Source organism: Budorcas taxicolor, chromosome 5 (assembly GCF_023091745.1).
Source record: "Budorcas taxicolor isolate Tak-1 chromosome 5, Takin1.1, whole genome shotgun sequence".
Classification (NCBI taxonomy): Eukaryota; Metazoa; Chordata; class Mammalia; order Artiodactyla; family Bovidae; genus Budorcas; species Budorcas taxicolor.
The window spans coordinates 129478637-129498533 of record NC_068914.1 but is presented as its reverse complement, the minus strand read 5'-3'; the positions used below and the strand labels follow the sequence as shown (position 1 = coordinate 129498533).

The 19897-nt window shown below is 37.3% G+C and overlaps 1 protein-coding gene across 1 annotated transcript in view; it reads right to left on the bottom strand.

Moving 5' to 3' along the window:
• Nucleotides 1–19636, bottom strand: part of SOX5 (SRY-box transcription factor 5) — a 749035-nt gene extending 729399 nt beyond the window's left edge. Inside the window, exon 1 of the mRNA XM_052640182.1 lies at nt 19580–19636. The gene's annotated coding sequence lies outside the window, so the exon portion shown is untranslated. The remainder of the gene's footprint in view (nt 1–19579) is intronic.
• Nucleotides 19637–19897: the final 261 nt, after the last annotated feature.

Genomic DNA, 19897 nt, shown 5'->3' with positions numbered 1-19897 from the left:
AAAGTGAAAGAGGGGAGTGAAAACGTTGGCTTAAAACTCAACATTCAGAAAACTAAGATCATGGCATCTGGTCCTATCACTTCATGGCAAATAGGTGGGGAAAAAATGGAAACAGTGACAGACTTTATTTTGGGGGGCTCCAAAATCACTGCAGATGGTGACTGCAGCCATGAAATTAAGATGCTTGCTCCTTGGAAGAAAAGTTATGACCAACCTACATAGCATATTAAAAAGCAGAGACATCACTTTGCCAACAAAGGTCCATCTAGTCAAAGCTATGATTTTTCCAGTAGTCATGTATAGATGTGAGGGTTGGACTGAAAAGAAGGCTGAGCACCAAAGAATTGATGGTTTTGAACTGTGGTGTTGGAGAAGACTCTTGAGAGTCCCTTGGACTGCAAGAAGATCCAACCAGTCCATCCTAAAGGAAATCAGTCCTGAATATTCATTGGAAGGACTGATGTTGAAGCTGAAACTCCAATACTTTGGCCACCTGATGCAAAGAACTGACTCATTTGAAAAGACCCTGATCCTAGAAAAGATTGAAGGCAGGAGGAGAAGGGGACAACAGAGGATGAGATGGTTGGATGGCATCACTGACTTGATGAACATGAGTTTGAGTAAACTCCGGGAGTTGGTGACGGACAGGGAGGCCTGGAGTCCTGCAGTCTATGGGGTCGCAAAGAGTCAGACACAACTGCGCGACTGAACTGAAGTGTTAGTCCATGAGTTTTTCAATGGAAATTAAAACAAAGACATCCTGCTAGTAAAAGGTTGTTCATACATCCACCTTATAGGCAACAAAACTAGAGCTGGCATTCAGGACCCCATTAGAATTTTATTGAAGCTCTGTGAGGTTGGAAAGCTTTCAGGAGTTCAGTATTAGTCAATATGCCAAAAAAAAAAAAAAAAGACTTGAAAATATTTTCTCTCTATATTCAATTTCTATGAGTAATCCTCAATTTATAACATTATGTCTAACCCAGAAATTAATTGAATTAATCAATAGAATTATCTTCTTAGACATCCCTTTGTCAACTATAGGAGTTTATAGACTAGAAAAAACAGTTTAGATTCTTTAGGTAGTAGATGTGATTGCAAGATCATCTATATTGAAAGGCTGGCATTAGAAATGGCCATGGTATAGTCTTTAAAATTATGTTTTGGAAAATTACAAAAATTAAGTGATCTTTATCTCTAAAACACTAATGAATTATCTACTAGCTGCAAGTTAAAATAAATTGCTTTATAAAGACAACACTAAAATATGTATGTGGTCAGGTCATGAATACTGAATATCATGTGAAATTCCATTCTTAAAATAGTCATCTTTTCAAAAACAAGTAAATTCATATTTCTGGAAATAACCAACTTGTTCATAAAGGCCAAATCTTAAAAATCCAGCTCACTTTCTGTTGCTGAAAAATGATTTTAACATATAAACTAAGAGGAGCTAACAATTATTCAGTTAATTTAGGCCCATTTAATACTTTCACATGAAATAGTAAAATAAATAGAGCAAAAACTTTTATACTAATTAGCTTTATCATACATATTTACTTTGTGCATATAATAATCATTGGCAAATTTATCAAGAAAGGAAAGAGAAGAATGCAATATACGTGCCCAATTAAAATTAAGAAGAGTTAATCAGTATCAGAGAAGGTTATACACCTAAATGATCCTAACTGCTTAACTCTAGTTTATATTCACAGTTTCCCAAATTTCTTTTTATGGAGCTAAACCAAATTGGATGAGAATATATACAATTGATACCAATGTTAAAAGTCTATAAATCCTTGCTTAAAAAGAATTCAATTAACTAAATTAGGAAACACTGGTGTTAGGGATTTATTAAGAATAAACCCAAAACCTCAAGAAATATCTGGAGTGAATGTAGTCAACCTAATTGTTTACATATTTTTCATACATAAAGCCACTGATAAGTGTTTATTTGGTTTGTCCCAGCTTTGTACTACCTACTTTGAAGCACATGGTTCTTATAGATAAAGTATTTGAAGATCAATTTCTTATCACAACAATAGTATATTTATCTTAACCACATTCACAATGATATAATAAAACAATTATCTGTACTACAGATGTCTAAAAACAGAATAGCATGGCATTAGCACTGAGCTAGTCAGAATTCCTGTGAATTATCATTGTATTGCAATATATCTTACTGACATAAACTCCACAAAAAAATCCTTCATTTTCTAAAGGGAGAAACTGAGGTAGCAGAGAAAACACTAGTAAATTTTTGTCAAAGACAGATGGATCAGATTTTTTTTAATCCACACGACAATTTACTGTAGTTTTCAACCAAATACTCTCTCACAACTTAAATGTCAACCTCTTGTTTTTATTCAAATGTTGGGATAAATGAGTAAGTAGTTTCATAGGATTATAGTCTCATAAATGTGGAAGCATACTACTTCCTGCATATAATACTCTGACTAGCAATTTTTTTTTTCATTATGGTACATGATGGAATACATACAACTCAGAACGGTCTATTCTACAGGAAAACATTTCTATCCCTATAACGAGTCATTTGTCAATTAGCATTTTGGAAGATAGAGGCAAGGTTTAATCACCTGACAGTTTCTCTACACTTGGGTAATGTTGCCTCATTTCCCCATTTCCAGACCAGTTTAATATCTCCTTATAAGCAGGCGTGTGCTAAATATGTGCTGAAGATTCTATAGAAAATATCCCATCAGAAGATGGGTATCTTTCCATTCAAGAGACATACATTTGTGTGTGTGTGTGTGTGTATGTGTGTGTGTGTTTGTGTGTGTGTGTGTTTTAATAAGCATAACCATGCAGGAGACCTGAAGAAACAAAGAAACTGTCAGTTTGAAAAGAAACAAATAAAATTTGGTTTATTTTAAATAATAATAAAAAAGGAAAATTTGTTTTCTTTTAAATAATTAAAACACTTCCTGTTCCTATTCTTACGCTACAGGAAAACGCAACATGTCAGGGAGATAGAGAAGTATGGTGGAGAACTCTAACTGACCATCTGATATGCTTTCCCAGTAATCAAGTAGAACAGTTAAATGCATAAATAGAACCCTACTAAAAGCACTCAGATACAAGTAGAAACTTGGGGGAAGATTCAGTGAAAATCCTTTCAAAGGGGACAGCTCTGACTGTTTTGGCCACTTTTGTTCTTCGCTGTTTGTGCTTTTCCTGTGTCCTGCCTTGATGTGAGATAGAGCTACACTGCTAAAGCCATACCCAGTCTCTTGTGATCTTTAGAATGAGGATGTAGCCCAAGTGTGGTGGAAGAGAAAACTAGAGGGAGTCCGGATCCCTCAAAGGATGGTGAAGCAGCTTGCACCGCATCTGATCCTCTTGTATAGTTAAAGAAAAACTACCTTGTTCAAATTACCATCACTCAGGTTTCTATTATTTGAAACTGAATAATTCCTAAGCGATAGAGACTCAGAATTTGGTGGCATATAAAATCCTATGGTGCCCACGTATGTGCTTCAGGGTTGCCTGCTCTCTTATTTTGCATCAACTTGCTCATCTGTAAAATAAGGATAATAGCGGTACCTTTCCCAAAGGGCTGCTCTGATCATTAAGCAACATAATCTATCTGACATCATAAATCAAGATCTAAGTGTTTAATGATTATTATTCATTATTATTAATTGTATCAGGCTACCACCCTAGAAGAGGGCAGCTCATTCATGATTGAAAAGGAGGCAAAAGTCAGCCAACAGGTTATGGTAGACAGGGAGCCCAGACGTTTTACCAAAATGACTATCCAACACGGGGACAAAACAGTGTTAAAGAGAAAGGGAGGGACAGAGAGAGAGAAGAGTGGTGGTTTGAATTTATGGAATTTGGGACTTTCCTGATAATCCAGTAATTAAGAAACTACCTTGCAATGCAGGGAATGTGAGTTCAATCCCTGGTCTGGGAACTAAGATCCCATACGATGCAGAGCAACTAAGCCCATGTGCTGCAGCTACTACTGAGCCCACATACCACAACTAGAGAGTTCGTGCTCCACAAGAAAGATCCTGTGTATCGCAACTAAGATGCAGCACAGCCAAATAAATCAGGACTGTGTATCAGTCGTGTCTGACTCTTTGTTACCCTATGGACTGGGGCCTGCCAGGCTCTTCTGCCCATGGAATTCTCCAGGCAAGAATACTAGAGTGGGTTGCCATTTCCTTCTCCAGGAGATCCGATCTTCCCAACCCAAGGATCAAACCTGCGTCTCCTGTTTGCAAGGGGATTCTTTACTGCTGAGCTACTGGGAAAGCCCATGAATAAATAATAAATCTATGGAATTCTTTTCTACTTGGATAACGATTTGCTATTTTTCAACCAGACCTTCAGGATGTGGTACACACTTCGAAGCCCTCCTTTCCATAAAATGTAAACATACTCTCTAGTTGTTTATTAGAATCTCTTATTTGTGATTGTGTTTGTATCTATCGTGTTGAAGAACAATAATAACTAATAAACTCTGTGTGATCTCACTGTGCACCCCATGAGGATAATCTGTGTCTTTTCTCTTGACTATTGGGTTTCCTGCATAATGTTCTGTGAAATAATACTATGTGTTAACCCCCCATTCCTTGTATGAAAGAAAGTGAGGAAAGTGAGGTCACTCAGTTATGCCCAACTCTTTGTGACCCCATGGACTATAGCCTGCCAAGCTCCTCCTTTCATGGGATTTTCCAGGCAAGAGCACTGGAGTGGGTTGCCATTTCCTTCTCCAGGGGATCTTCCTGACCCAGGGATGGATCCTGGGTCTCCTGCATTGCAGGAAGACCCTTTACCGTCTGAGCCACCAGGGAATCCCACGTATCAGTTCAGTAGAGTTCAGTCCAGTTCCGTCGCTCAGTCGTGTCCGACTCTTTGCGACCCCATGTATAGTCTTTCTCAGATGAGTCACAAGAAACCAGAAAAAAAAATCTACTTTTACGTATGGAAAACCATTATTTATGTGAAACAGTGAAAGAATGTGAGGGTTATGGGCACTTGTAACTTAGAAGGAAGAGTCACCAGGGAGAAGAGACCTCAAATGCTAATATGAGGAACTCACACTCCTGCTCCCACAGGTCAAGAGCAGGTTAGGTTGGGGTGAGAATGGGAAATCGTATAAACCCCTCTATTTCTGAGGCCTGCTTTCTGAATGGCCCTCTGTGAGACAGCAGCCTTGTAGCAGACATCCCATGACAAACTGAAGTAGGGAGGAAGGGCACAGATATGGCTACCTAGAGGGTCAAGGTTGCAGAGGCTCTGATGTCCCCTCTTCACTTGCCATGGCATGGGACTTACCTGAGGGGGAATGCTGATGCTCTGATAGGGGTCTCACCGAGGGTTCTGATAAAGAGATGCAGATGGAAGCCTCAGCGTGGCCAGTGTGACTGAGGCCCTGAGAGACGCATTCAGGGATGGGTGCCCACGACTAGGGGTAATGACAGGACAACTGTACAACTCATCTTCCCCAGCAATGAACAGGCGAGGGCTGGAGAGCAGACATCACTTCTCTCCTTTCCTCCCAACCCTTGAGCAGTTAAATATACCAACAGCCATTTCCCAAAACCAAAACACTGGATTGGTTATTTCATAACCCACAATTAAAGCACGCCACAATTTTCAGTTGTAAGGGCCAATTCTCTGAGTCATACATCAAACCAATTAAATCTAGAATTTCTATGCCTGAGAGGATGGCTTCTAATGAAAAAGGTGATTGCTCCTGTCCTCTGCATCCATTCATCTCTCTCTCTGTTTGGTAAACCAGGGGGAGAAGTTCAACTGCATGGCTTGGAAGAGAGCCCATGCCAGCAGATTGTGCTGGGTAGAAATAACACTAGTCTGTCTAGGTAAGATCAGTGCCAATGGTTCCAACTAAAATTAGAAAAAAGAAGACAGTACCTTGGCTCATGCTTATGTTGGAGACAAGACTCTAACTCCTACTAAAGCCAAATGATGGCAATTCAATTCCTGCCTGCCAGTTGCAAATCCCTACACTACCACTGCAGTACTATCAAAAGACATTTGCAATCCAGGGCACCTCTCAGGAGAGAAGTGATTTCTCAGGTTAGTCACTTAATGGACTAGCAGTTCAAGTGCTAGCAACTCAAAGGTATGCATGTATTAGTCCTGAGACAAGAAAGGATTTTCCAAGCCTATCGGCAGACCATCAAAAAAAAAAAACAAAAAACTAATAGAACCTTATCTATCTGAAGTAGGCAGAGGATATTGTTCATTTATTAATTGCAGTGTAAAACAAAAAATAATCAAGGAGGGAATAAACTCACTCTCTTCACAAAACATCAACAAAAGACCCACAACACTTTTCATGCATTTCAACAAATATAATTTTGCTCTAATCTCATACGTGTCATAAGGCACCATGCCGTAGTGCAAAGAAAGCTGGGCCTGAAATCAAGAAATCTGGGTTCATTTTCTGGCTCTGTCGCTTATTAACTGTGTAAAATGATGAAACATTTAACTTCACTGAGCCTCACTCCTTGTCTAGAAAATCAGAGACTTATTAATAGGTAAGCATCATCTAGCACTTAGATTCAGTATTAAGCTCTAAATCAGTGATCAGACTAAAGTTTACATTTTATATGGTCTTTATAAATCTCTTAAGTCTTTAATAAATCCTTGATTTGGAAGTCAAATATATGTAACAGACAAGGAACTCTTCAGAAATGTGTTAGTCGCTCAGTAGTGTCCGACTCTTCGTGATTCCCCTAGACTGTAGCCTACCAGGCTCCTTTGTCCATGGAATTATCCAGGCAAGAACACTGGAGTAGGTAGCCACTCCCTTCTCTAGAAGGAACTCTTGATCTAATGGTAAAGAACTAAATAGGGTTTTGTTTTCTTTTGTTATCTACTCTGTCGTGGAAATATACACATTCATAAATAGGACAATATTTGTGTGTCTTAGCAGATACCATGATCTTTTTGGCAAATGTCAGTCATATAAAGACTCTGACATCACTCAAAGTATTCTTCAAAGGGAAGAAGGAGGAACTTCTTCAATGTCCCAGAGTACTTTGGGAAGCTAAAACTCTCAGGGGTTGGATGCGATAACACGCTCAGAATATTCATCCCAAGGTCTCTGTCAGATTTCAACTGCTTTTCATTCTACATAGGTAAGAACGCTATTCATTCTACATAGGTACTATTGCCTCTAACTCCACTCCCAAGATTCTCAAGCAACCCTACAGAATTTTATTCAAATTACCATAATGCTCAAAATGCTAATTAACGTCACAACAGAGCATCAGAACTCCACTGCTTGCTATTCAGGCTCCTTTGGACCCGTCCTCTTCCAGTGAGTGTTACCCAGCCTAGGAAGCAGATATCTAGTCCCCTTGGTTGGTGCTGGACTATCAAAGAACCATCTTCACTGAAGATAATTCATAATCTGGCCAAAGGATAATCTCTGTCCTGACTATTGGCAACAAAGTTCACATTTTATTTTCGCAGCTTACTCTTGGGATTCTGGGCAAGTCCTACAATCTCTGTGTTAAATGCTATTGATAATGATGCTTCTTGAGTACATTTACTAGCAGAGTTATGTATCTTCAAGTTTGGCAAAAATACTTCCACTCCATATTGTACACTAGTGTGGAAGGAAAAAATCTATACTTGATTCTCTTTTAAGTCACAGATCCCTCTGAAAAATCAAAGAGAATCAATCGATCTATTCTTCCATCAGGAAAAACATGTCCCTGAATAATCTTATTTGCAAAAATGCCATGTATATAAAAGGGTTTCTCTGATGCTAGAAGGAGGTAAGTAAACTCAAGTGACTGTTCTGGACCAGACTACAAATTCTTTCTGTATTTATTAGCCATAGGATTTTGGAAATGTTGAATCTGGGTTTCCTCATCGATAAAAACATAGGTAATGAAATCAATCTCCTCACCTACATCTTCCAACGATGTTAAACATGAAATTTTTGAGTAGGAATGTATGTGAAAACAAGGTGCTTGTACACAGAACTCCATGCAACCACACGTTGCAATCAATCCTTCATCCTAGCCCTTTAATGCTGTCATCAAGCATGTGCAATACTACCACCACCTCACTGGCACCATCAAGCTCACCAGCATTGCCAAGCCCTGCTTATAACTTAAGACTCTGGACTCTCAGAAACCACTGACTGGCCACACTATGTACTCTGCTCCTACTGACTTTCTAGTTTTGGTCTGATTATGATCTCTTCATACACATCCACTGAACTGAATGTACTAGCTCTATCTTCCCTCTCTGGAAATATTTTTATACTCTGGAGTTTTACACCTACCCAGAAGATACTTGGTCCTTCACTGGCATTAAATCCTGATCTGTACTTGATTGCTTCTTAAAATCATTGTTGTCGGGCTCCACACTTGACACCTCTGCTCTACTCTATTGATGTGAATAGTTAGAAATCATAGTGCTAAGATCATTAGCCCTATTTTATTGGCAAATAGACTAGAAAATGCAAAGGGATAGTAAGTACCCTCAAGGTTTACACAGTGTATGACAGTCAGTTAACAGAATAAGACCAAGTTCACAGTGCAATATACATGATGCTCTATGATGACTCTTTGTTCTGAGAGCCCAGTGATGATGTCCTCTTACAAAACAAACTCTTTCTTTTATGATAGTAAAGAAGAATCGGTAATATAGACATACATCTTATTTAGACTTCCCCGGTGGTACAGCTGGTAAAGCATCTGCCTACAATGCAGGAGACCTGGGTTCGATCCCTGGGTCGGGAAAACCTCCTGGAGAAGGAAATGGCAACCCACTCCAGTACTCTTGCCTGGAAAATCCCACGGACAGAGGAGGATGGTAGGCTACAGTCCATGGGGTCGCAAAGAGTCAGACACGGCTGAGAGACTTCCCTTTTCACTTTCACATCTTATTTAAGGTACATATTTAAATTTTTTTATTTTTCAATTTAACATTTCATTTTGAAATAATTTCACATTTAGAAAAAAATTTCAAAAATAGTACAAAGTTCCCAGCTTCCTTGCATATTAACAAATATCAAATCCACAGCACAATGAGCAAAAGCAAGAAATTAACAGAAAACAACTGGCTTATATACTGGCTTATTGAAATTTCAACAATTGTCTCACTCAGGTCCTTTTCTTGGACCAGGAGCTGATATTTAGCTATCCTGTCTTCTTAGTCCCTTTTCATTTGGGACAATTGCCATTTTTATTTGTTTTGCATGACCCTGACACTTTTAAAGAGACCTGCTCAGTTATTTTGTAGTATGTCTGTTGGTTTACAATTGTCCAGTATTTCCTCATGAGACAATTCATATTATGCATTTTAGGTAAGAAAATAACAAAAATGATTTGTTGTACCTTTCTCAGTGAGTCACACGAGTGGCACATGATGCTGGTTAGTCTCATTACTGGGGATACTTCGATCACTTGTTTTAGATGGTGTCTCGCAGGATATTCCACTCTAAAGTTGCTACTGTCCCCTTTGTAAATAGCAATCATTCTGAGAAGGTATATTAATATTTGGACACTATGTAAGTATCCTATCTATCATCAGATTTTCACCACTGATTTAGCATCCAGTCTGACTCTTGCCTGTGAAAATTATTAATGTGGTATTTACCAAAGAGTCATTTTCTATCTCCATCATTTCTTCTACAGTTATTAATTGATATTCTCCTGTTATAAAAGAGCTTTCCTTTCTCTCCCATTTATTATTTTTTCATTTTTATAGCATCATGGACTATATTGCATATAATTCATTATTATCATATTTCCTTGCTGAAATATTCCAGATGTGGCCATTGTGAGTCACTTCAATTTGACTCCTATGTCCTTTCCACATGCTTTCATCCTTTTTAAGTCATTCCCTACTTTCTTGAACCACAAGATGTTCCAGTTTCTCATCATATAACTTTCCTGTACTTGTGCTAAAATCATCCATTTCTACAAAGGTTCTCAGTGTCCTTTATTGGAAAATGATGCTTAGAAACCAAGATCTAGGTACTAGGAGTACTCATCAGTATTGAGGTATTATTGCTTTCACATCCTTCCAACAGACAGAGATAGAGAATGTATAAATGGATACACACACAGACACACACACAATTCTTTCTTTATAACACATGCCATAAGCAATTGATAACTCAGATTCCAATTCAACACCACAGGGTTCATTCTAGCCTTCTTTTATGGTGAGAAAAATAGCCCTTATTATCCACAAGCTCCGGATATAACCAAGAGTTCAGAAATGTTAACTTTCACCCCTGATACTGAAAAACAGAATCATTAATCTATACTGTGTGAAAAACAAATTTTCTTATAAGACTTCAATAGTTATTTTGTTTTAATCTTAAATTATAAAATCAAAATTCTGTTTGGCAAAGTTACTCAAATTAACTCTTTATCCCCTTCCCTCTTCATTTTTAATTCATATGAATACAATTTGCTACTTTTTTGGTTTTCATGTGAGGCTCCTTGAATAGCGAAGCTCATTTTAATTAATTACTTATTTTTGAGTAAGTGAAACTCAGAGCTATTAAAAAAAAAAAAGGATATTCAGATAAAGTGTCACCCTCCTCTGCCACAATTTCTACCTTATTTTCATTCTATCAATACCCATTCACTGAGCCCAACCTCTATAAGTAACAACCAATTTCAGGAGTCCCTGACTTAACGTTTCCTATTTTCTCCAATTATCAGATATGTTTTCTTATTCCCCTTTAATTCTAGATATTATTTTTCTTTATTTTTTTTCTCACTTAGTAGTATTGACTGAAAAGGACTCTCTATCCATTTATTCTTTTCACAGCAGCATGGTACCTCATTATAAGGTGATGCCATAGTGCAGTCATGTATTCAACTACTCTCCTATGTACGAACATTTAGATAACTTTTAATATTTTACATTTATAAACAATGCCACAATGACTAACTTTGGGCATGTGATTCTACATTGTTAAAGACATATCTGCAAGATAAATTTCTAATAATGGGACTGCTGGGTCACAATGGTATATATATGTAGATTTGTTAGCCATCATCTAATTCCTGTCCAAGAGACTTGTACTAACTTTCATTCCATTCAGCAGTGTATGAGAATAAAATCTATGTTTTTAACTGTTCCTCCAAATTATTTTAGCAGAGGTGCTGAGCAGCATTTGAGTATTGATTTATGCCTATCTCTTCTCTCTGACTACAGGTATCATCTAACTATGGTACTAACAATCAAAGAGAAAGTTCACATAAATGTAAAAGAAGAGAAAGAAGGAGGAGCTGGGAAATCACTCTTGGAAAAAAATAGTTTTGACCACAACAGCTCAGAGTGGAAATACAGAGCATCATCCCTTTAGAAGCTTAATAAACAAAGATTTTACAGTAGTTTTTTCCCATGGTCAAGATTAAGCCCTGCCCCATTTATGTCCACAAGACCAATAAGAAAACAACAAGTGGCAGACACACTGTATTTGAATTACCTGCTAACATTTCTGTCTTGCATTAGATTTAAATTTTGAAGTGGAGACCATATATTGATCAACCTATTTATCCCAACTCCTTGCACAATATTTAACATGTAACCTTCCGATAAAACTGTGTTAGAAGTTCATTAATATAAAAATAAACAAACAAAATAAAACAAACATTTTCTAAGTGCTCACTCTGTGTCAGACACCATCCTTAATGTTTTACATGTATGGTCTCATTATGTCCATGTAACAATCAGACAAGGTTGGTTTTATTATTTCCAATTTATAGATGAGAAAACAAAGATTTAGAGAAGCTGTATAACTCGATAAAACTGATACATCAAGAAAAGAAAACAGCTGGGATTTGAGTGGGATTTGAATTGAGGTCTGCCTCAGTCCAAAGCACATTTGTCTGGCTGCACGCATGCTCAGTTACGTCACCTCTTTGCGAACCTATGGACTGTAGCCTGCCAGGCTCCTCTGTCCATGGAATTCTCCAAGCAAGAATACTGGAGGGGGTTGTCATGCCCTCCTCCAGGGGATCTTTCTGACCCAGGGATCGAACCCATGTCTGTCTCTTAAGTCCCCTGCATTGGCAGGCGGGTTCTTTACCATTAGCACCACATGGGAAGCCTTTTGCCTGACTGGCACTTAGAAACAGGAACCTTCCTGATGCTCTACATTTCACATTTATGTAGTAAGTTCTTACTGGGCCCTTTGTAAGGCCAGAGCTAGTTCTGTATTATGGATCTCAGGCCAGCGTGTCACTATTAAGAAGGGAAAGAAAGGGGGTACTTTAAATGGTTTCCGAACAGACTCTTAAAAAGCTTTCTGAGACTTCTTTACCTTTTGGCAAACAAAGCTTTGGCCCCTCTGATACAGGCACACATTTATTGCACCCTTGTGACTGTGGTTTATGTACAAGTATCCTATTAAAAGAGTTAAAAAAAAAACTGAAATATGATTCCCTTTCCGACAGCAAAAGGAAAAATAAAAAGATGTTCGTTGCCCTCCTGTTCTTAATCTGTGTTTGGAAGTCAAGCCTGCAGTTTCCAGAACTCTATCACCAGCTTGTTACATTTCCATAAATCTGTCCAAGAATACAACACTGTTCACCCCCCAAAAAAAAGTAATATAAACTGTAAAACACATGCACTTGATACCTGGATCCAATTTGCCCTCATTTTGTATATATGTGAAAATAAAACGATGCTTTAAGTCTTTGAAACAACAATATCACATTATTTAGATAAGTGCCACCAAATCATTATTGAAATTCTGATAGCATTTGCCGTACTGGTAAAAGAAAATTACCTGTAATGCATAGTTTAAATAATTACTTTTAAACAAAAGCTTCTTTTCTACGTTGCTTATTTATCTTTTGAGACCAACTCAGCAGGGCTATGTATTTTATTAAAATTGCCTTCAGACTGCTAATGGCAGGGCGTCTGTTAGCACAGGAAAAGTGATGGCAGTTTGACTCCTATTCCTAATATTGGGAGTTAGTCCAGACACTTAAGAGCCAGAACTCTGCTGTGCATTTGACTATGTTATCAACACTTTACTTGCTAATGATACTAGTGACAGCATTTCAATATGATGGGTCAGACTTAAATAGGAAAGCTTATAATTGTGCTTGCAGAACCAAAGAAACTCCCTCCCCCACACACAAAACAATCCCTTTTATCAGCAGATCAGCTGGTGTTAAGCTTCATGACTGGGAATTATTTGGTAAGCTTCTGTTCAATATTTTCTCTCCTTCACCACTTCCCACCTTGAATGGAGAGCCTCCATCAGCACCTGATATCTACCCGTTTAGAAAATGACAACTGAAAGCCTTCCTGTGGAGCAGCAGTGTGCCAACTACCCCGCAGAAGGTCACACTGATGACTTCCCTGTGGCTTTTATTTTCCCCAGGGAAATCCGCAGCCAGGGCTGACTGCTTGCCAAATATGCTGAGTGCCACAAACCAGCAGCGCTAAGAACCCCCCATCCTACTTGATGGGAAGCAGTAAGCAACTGTGCTGAACACCTGTGTCAGCTCCTGTTCCTGGGGACACCCCAGGCAAGCACTCATTCAGCATTCAGGGAGAGAGCTCCCTGCTTCAAACTGGCACGCCTGTCCAAAAACTTCTCAGTAGTCATATGATAATAGCTATGTTTGTCAGAGCTCTGTAACATCAGCGTGTTTAACTACTCTTAAGAAGGATGATTTAAATCATTCCTGAGTTAAGTATTTCACTACAAGCATCCAAAGGGAATCAGCACGATGAATGTATTTCCTACTGTTATAAATGTAAAAGTAACATTCTCCATCACTTCCCCCAACCAACTTGAGGAAGAGCAGACATCATCTGAGATCTGGATGGCGTGATTCTATAGATGGACAAAATTTAAATCAATCAGCATTTTTCCTATAACTTACGGAGAATATAGGCTAAATTGAGCCAGTGAAAATTCTAGTCAAGAATGGACAGAGGAAAAGTTAATATAATTAAAAGATTGACATGTGCCACAGGTTAGGACTCAGTAAGAATATATGAATGAATGAACCAACAAATTAAGGAACACCTAAACAATTTTCAATATATCAGAAAAGTTTCATAATCCAGAAACGATTATATTCTAGGGGGCCAACTGACTGTGCACTTAGTGTTTATGATTTGCAGACCACTCAGGCAGGACTTGTGCAGAAATCCAAAATAAATGAATAAATAAACCAAAGTCTACTTCAGAACCACGTAGTTTGTCAAGCAGCAAAACTACAAGTCAAACATCAGAGTTTTTGCATGCCGACCATTCCATTTGGTCTTCTCCAAAATTCCACATGGCATTCAAGACTGTTGGTCTTTCAGGCTATTTCCTCATTCTAAACTGTTCTTCTAAAGAGGCAACTTTTACTATTATTTAATCTCATAGAGCGTCATCCTCAACTCCCCTGCCTGGTCCCAGTATCTTCAACATATCAACACTGATATTTCAAAGGTACAGACTCAAAACAATTCATGTACTTCCCATCAATAAAAATACATAAATAAAGACAAAAATTTTTTAGATTTCGTGTACCAGTGAATTGCAAAACTTTTATTCCAATCACTCAAGGTTAAAATATAAACCCTTATTGCACCAGGAAATCTAGCCCTATTGATTCCATCTTAGGATTTCTGCTCCTATCTGTCCCCAGGTTTTACTATCTTGGTCCTGACTTTCTGGATCTCTTGCTTAACAACTACAATAATGTCCCACCATCCCCTTTCAGCTTCTCCCCTTTCAATCAACCTCATACTACCACTATATTAGTTAGTTAATTAATCCAAGGCACAGAACTGATCACCACCCATATTCCCTTAAAAAACAAAAAAAATAATAATAATAATAATAATGGCTTCCCAAGTCCTGTTGAACTAAGTCTAATCACTAGCATGAGATTTCAAGTCCTCTTTACAGACTTTGAATTATAAAGTCTCTTTATGTTGTAAAGAGCCCACCATATCTTTACAGTCACCATCTTCCTTTTGTATATACTCTGTGCTGTATCCAAACAACCCAAGCTGAAAAAGACACTTAAGACACCAGGACCTTAATATATATATATATGTATATATATGTAAATATATATATATATATGTAAATATATACTAATATATTAATGTATATTAATGAATAATGTATACATACTTAATATATACTAATTAACTAACCCCTACACAGGCATCCTTAAAGATTCAGCTCAAATACTGTTTTGTCTATGAAACTTTATCTTTTCTAAAAACCCTTATAGAATGCCAGGTTGCAGATCTTATGTAGCCTTTTTGACATTATGTCTCACACTGTAATATTTGGTTTTGGATCTTCTAGCTAAATTCATTTAGCACGTGCTATGAGCAAAACACTTTGAAAGATATTTCGGGGATACACTGGAAACTAAGATTCATTCAGCAAAAGGCAAATGAGAAAAAAAGTTTAAGTGGAGTGGAAAGTCATTCAAGCAGTTGGATGAACTCAAGGGCCAAATGAGATAATGACTGATAATAACCACATGGATTTAGTGTAAAGGCGATTACTGATGACTTTAGCAAAGTTTGGCATGAGAGAAGTAGAAGAGGATTGAGGAGCAAAAGGAAGAAAGAAAATGGAGACAATAAGTTAAAACTTTAAGGATATATATATATATAAGAAAATAGATTTTATATATTTATTTATGAAAATAAAATACATGTATTACATAAATATTCTAATAGCTATATAATAAAAATCTAAGCTTATACTCCTACTTATAGTTTTAAAATACTTTTTTAACGCATTGACTCAGAATTCTAAGTCAGAATTCCAGTATTCTTGCCTGGAAAATCCCATGGACAGAGGACCCTAGTAGGCTACAGTCCATGGAGTCACAAAGAGTTGGACATGACTGAGCAACTTCATTTTCTTTCTTTTCTTTCTCAGAATTCTGAAACATTTCTAGTAAATAGTCACTGGGCAGTTGGAAACTGCTGCTGTCAGACAGATAGGAGAAGGCAACCCTACCTCCTAAATTCCTTTTTTAATAATCATTTTGATTCTTTTGGGGCTTCCCTGGTGTCTCAGATGGTAAAGTGTCTGCCTGCAGTGTGGGAGACCTGGGTTCAACCCCTGGGTTGGGAAGATCCCCTGGAGAAGGAAATGGCAACCCACTCCAGTACTCTTGCCTGGAAAATTCCATGGACTGAGGAGCCTGGTGGACTATGTTCCATGGGGTCACAAAGAGTTGGACACGACTGAGCGACTTCACTTTTCACTTTGATTCTTTGACATGATAGCAACGAGAATTTTAGAAACAACATTTCCTTCCAAATATCAACATACCTTTTTCTGAATTCTTCTGAAAATAAATATGAACAATTTCCTCTGTTGTTTATAAGCATCCTTATTTTTTCATTTATACAATATATATATAATGGTCACATCTAAAATGATTCCTAATTCAACCAAATTTGATTTACACACGGTGCATACTGGTTCAACAAATGTAATGGAACTGCAGAGATAACAGTAGCAATGCAATTCTTCTTATGGGAGAAAGCAGTGCTGGTTACTTAGCAGGCAAACACAGGTTAAAGACCCTAAGTCATCTGGCTGGTAAATTTCAAAGCGGATTCCAGAATTCATGCCCTATAGGTCCTATGAAGGTTTTAATTTTTTTTAACTATTCCACATTTTCTTCTTATAAATAGCCTTATGGGTCATGTGATCATTACAATAAACCATAACATAATTTTCAAAAATTCTCCCTTACAACTGGAAGATAAAATTCATGACTTTTATGGACTTACACAACCTAATTTCAGTTTAAATTAAAAATGACAAACAAATGGGAATTTCAAGTATGCAAAGCAACTAACCAAAGTTACACAAACTTCTTTAGAAGATACAGAAACTTCTGGTATATATCCTTGTCATTAATACAACTATTATGAAACAATAAGCTATTATACAAAACCCAAGAACATGATTATAAATCTAAGGAATTTTACAAATTAAGGACACAAAAACAAAAGGTGATAGCTGTACTATTTAACATGAACTCCTTGAACACAGTCTCATCAGTCAAAACCTTAATCAGATAATGCTGCCCTAATCATTGTTAAAGTTTATTTTCATTCATAATTTGTATTCTGTATATAAAGAAAAAATTTTTAATGTTTTACCCAACCTGTAAGTCCAAGTGATCCTTAAACCATGCAAGCTACATCAGGCCCTTTTATTGGCTAAAGTCCCCTTAATGATCCGCATCTCACTCAGAATAATAGCCAAGATCCTGCTGCAGTCTACCAGACTGTATATAATGAACATCACATCACGCTTTCTCATCTCTTACTTGTCCACTCTTCACTCTCCTCTGACTGTACTTGTCCACTCTTCACTCTCCTCTGACTCTCCAAATACCTTTCTTGACAACCCTTCAACCGCATGCTCCTTATACTCGTTCTTCCCCATGACTGTAAATCTTCACTCATATCTCTAAACACTTCCCCCTCTCATGCTGCATTCAGGTCTGCGCTTCACTCTCTCCTTAGCAGAAAGGCTTTCCCTAGACATAGTATCAGATACAGTCTCCCATCATTCTGTATTTATTCTGCTTTATTTTTTCCTTAGTATGTATCCCTATTAACATATACATTAAAATTTTCATTTTAGGTTTTCCTTCACTAGAATGAAAGCTCCAGGAAGAAAGGAACTTCTGTTGTATGAATGAATGAATGATCATCTTTTCATTTCATCCAACTAAATAGGAAACTTCTCCAGAGACACAACAGTAAAAAAAAAAAAATCTTATATCTTTGAATATCAGTGCAAAGTGAAGTACAAGTATCAATGGCATTCCTTATCAAAATATATACTGGTGAAGATGACACAGGATGAAGATAGTTTTTTATCTGCGTGTACAATGTTGGGTGCAGAACTGTTTGAGTTCCATAGCTGTAAAGCCCACAATGCACTGCATCTGCAGCACGTCAAGAAACACAGATTCATCTCTGCTACTAATATTTCATGTGACCGTGGGAGGCAATGTAGGTTTGTAAAACAGGTGAATGAGACTGAGGCTCTCTCTATCCCTCAAGACTATCAGGGATCTATGAGATATTTGTCTCTTCCTTCTTGATTTTGCTTCCAAACACGCAAAACTCAAACAACAACTGTGTTCAATTTAAGGTCAATATATACATAACTGCCAGTATCCAAGAAAATTCACTGCCATTGGTTTCAATATGCTTCTTTCTAATGTTTAGTCCAATGATAGTCACAGATTGAAAGTCAAGAGATGTTAACTACCAGAAAACTCCTTATGAAAGTATGACCCAAAAGTGCTTCTCAACTCTTTAAGAATCACTGCAGACATACTTATAAACCCAATTTCTTGGGCATATCATTGTAAACACAGCTCTTTGAAGGACTCTTACCTAATTTAGCTAAGAGCAGAGATCTGAGTACATATGATGCATCAAGATGCACTTGTAATTATCTTTCCTTTAAGCTGGAGGGTAGTATTCTCACAAGATACATAATAAAAATCTGTCTAGTTCTTAATGCTAGAAAACGACTAAATCTCTGAAGCACCAAGCAGAAGAACTTTAAGCTTAGCTCCATTCTGAATAAACCATTTCACTTGAAGAGATGTGATCAGACTGAAGAACAAAGCCATTTATCTGTGTGATGAAACATGAAAAAAAATACTGGTAGCTGCTCTCCAGGAGACCTGGGTGTGGAGACATTAAGTCAAACTCCAGTAAACTTGTGGAAGTGGTAACACTGGAGGGCTTATAAGAGAGGACCCCCAAGCTTCTATAAATAACTAAGCCATAATAGCAAGACTTATCACCACTGATTAAGACAACCACAGGGAGGCTTCCCTGAAGCAAGAGATCAGTCATCACAAGTCATCAGTCATTCATGGTGACTCTCAGGACCAAGGGGACTGCAGAGACCAACATGGCTGTGCCCAGCTTACTGAGGAGTGTGTCTTACCCTAAACTTTCCACATTAGATGACAAAAGCTCACAGTAGACCCTTTGACTATTGAGATTGTTCTATCTACAGAGAAATTATTTAATTAACCTTCACTTTATATATGGTAGCCAACATTCAGTAGTTAAAATTAACATTAGTAAACAGACTCGAAGAATATTGTGAGTTCTTAGAGGTGTCCTTGCACCGAGAGAATACCAGCAGAAAAGAAAGGAAACTTGACTTTCATGACCCAACTGTTCTGCCATTACAGTTACATAAGTAATGATATTTTCTGTGTTTTAAGGTTTTGATTCCGAAAAAGTCATGGAAAAGTCTTCATTTCAAAACTATTCACACAATAAGATAGATAACAGAAATCAGGGTAACTCTGAAAGGTAAGAAAATGTCCTCTGTTCCTGAAAATCTCTTCAAATTACTTTTTACCTTCAAATCTTAAAAAGAGAAGGCCCAAGTGCTGGACCTATTATAGAAAGGCTCTAGTAGTTAGCTGCAACACTGAAGACCACACCAAGTAATCACAGATAAGAAATAAACAAGTGGCAAGAGATCAAGAATTTCAAAATTAATGACAAGAATGATCAGCAAATGATAATGCAATATTCTGACCTGCTGAGTCTCCAATCTCTCCCACTCCTGATGTCCTTGATATTATCTACTTCTTGCAATGCTGAGAAAAAGAAAAAAGAAAGAAATGTATTTAGTGACAAATCAAAATAATTTCAAAATAGTCAGGTGAAAAAAAATAAATGTTACAAAGGGAATTAAACAAGATTTCTACTACATAACTTTGGAAGAAATATTAAGTAATTTCACTGTAAAACTTTTCTAGACCAGATTTATCCTAACAATGCAAAGTTGATTTTGCATCTAAATATCGAATAATATAACACATTTAATACCATATTAATGAAAGATAAAACCATT